This window comes from Peromyscus leucopus, chromosome 8b (genome assembly GCF_004664715.2).
Source record: "Peromyscus leucopus breed LL Stock chromosome 8b, UCI_PerLeu_2.1, whole genome shotgun sequence".
Lineage (NCBI taxonomy): Eukaryota > Metazoa > Chordata > Mammalia > Rodentia > Cricetidae > Peromyscus > Peromyscus leucopus.
Window position 1 is genome coordinate 53,827,527 of NC_051086.1, and position 1,711 is coordinate 53,829,237.

The following is a 1,711-nucleotide window of genomic DNA, read 5'->3' on the forward strand; positions in this document are numbered from 1 at the left end:
ATGAAGAGCAAAGTGTATTCTTCTCTGTGTGCGTGGATACTTCCACCGTAGTTTCCAAAGATGCCGCAGATATCCCCGAGGCCAGGCAGAGAGCCACATCAGGGTAAAGGACAACAGAGTCCTTGCTAAGGCAAAGCCCAGTGAGCCCTGGGGAGAAGGGCCTTCCCAAGACTCCAGAGTTGTAGAGACACCAGTGAGCACCTGCAGGACTCCAACCTGTGACTGTATCCTACAGAGCCAGCCAGGTGGGGGGGGGGGCTCTAGAACAGGAAGTGCCCTAACCACTGGGCCATTTCTCCAGCCCCATACTTGTTTTGTTTTCTTTTTTTCTTTCTTTTTTAGTTTTTCAAGACAAGGTTTCTCTGTGACGGCTGTCCTGGAACTCACTTTGTAGACTAGGCTGGCTTAAACTCACAGAAATCCACCTGCCTCTGCCTCCTCAGGGATTAAAAGCCTGAGCTACTGTTGCTCAATTTTTTTGTTCGTTTCTTAAAGAAGACAAGACTATATCTATTATCTAGAGAACTACGGGCGTGCTGGAGAGGTGGCGCAGCAGTTAAGAACACTGGCTGCTCTTCCAGAGGACCCGGGTTCTATTCCCAGCACCCACATGGCGGCTCACAACTGTCTGTGACTCCAGTCCCAGGGAATCCAGTGCTGTCTTCTGAGGGCACTGCACACACATGGTGCAGGCAAAGTACCTGTACACATAAAGTAAATATAATTTACAAAAAGGAGAGAACTTTGGTGCTGTGATTTACAGCATAAGTTTTTAAAACTGCTAAGGTGACCGCTGAGGAGTTGTCTCAAAATGCTATGTCAGCAGCGTCATAGTTAGCCTTAGGTTGTGAACTCAGGATGGAAGTCATCTTATTTCTAGATTCTTCTAAATCAGTGAGTATGTAGCTGGCCACTTGGCTTGGGCTATCCTGGGGGGCTGGAGTATACACTGAGTCCTCTGAGGGCTTGATGTATTTAACTCTGACATCCAGACTGGAGGTAGAAAACACAGTCTGACGACATGTACCCAGCTCAAAGTCTCAACAAAATTTTTAAATGTCCAAAATTTTTATTTTATTTTGTTGGCAATTAAGCTGTTTGTTACATTTCCCCGTTGTGTCCAATATTCAAAAAATATATTTATTAAGTGCCTTCTGTGTGACAGGATTTGCTTTGGACACCGGGAAAGCAGAAATGAGCCTAGCGAGTTCTACCCTAAGGAGCCTTGGGTTGGCCACTTTCCCATCACTGTGACCCCGATGCCAAGTTGAGAGGCCAACTTGAAGGAGAAAGTTTCGGCTCATGATTTTAGAGTTGAGTCCAGGGTCACCTGGCTTGTGTTTCTGGGCCTGTTGTGAGGCAGAACACCGTGACATGGGAGCATGTGGGAGAGGCTTCTTCCCCACAGGGTAGCTGGGAAGCAGAAGGAGCAAGAGAGACAGACAAGAGAGGGGCCCAAGGGCAGAACACAGCCCTTAACAACACACCCTGGCAACCCACTTCCTTCAGCTACACCTCACCTCCTAACGTTTCCAGACCCTCCTAAAATAGCACCCCCGTCTGGGAAACAAATATTCAACCCATGAGCCCGTGGGGGGGGCACTTTATGTTTAAACCTCGACAAGCCCCCAGGAGAGGGAGAAGAGAAAGTAACTGGCCAATTATGTAAAAGAGAGAAACCTTTCCATAGGGCCAAGGAAAACCATGAGCG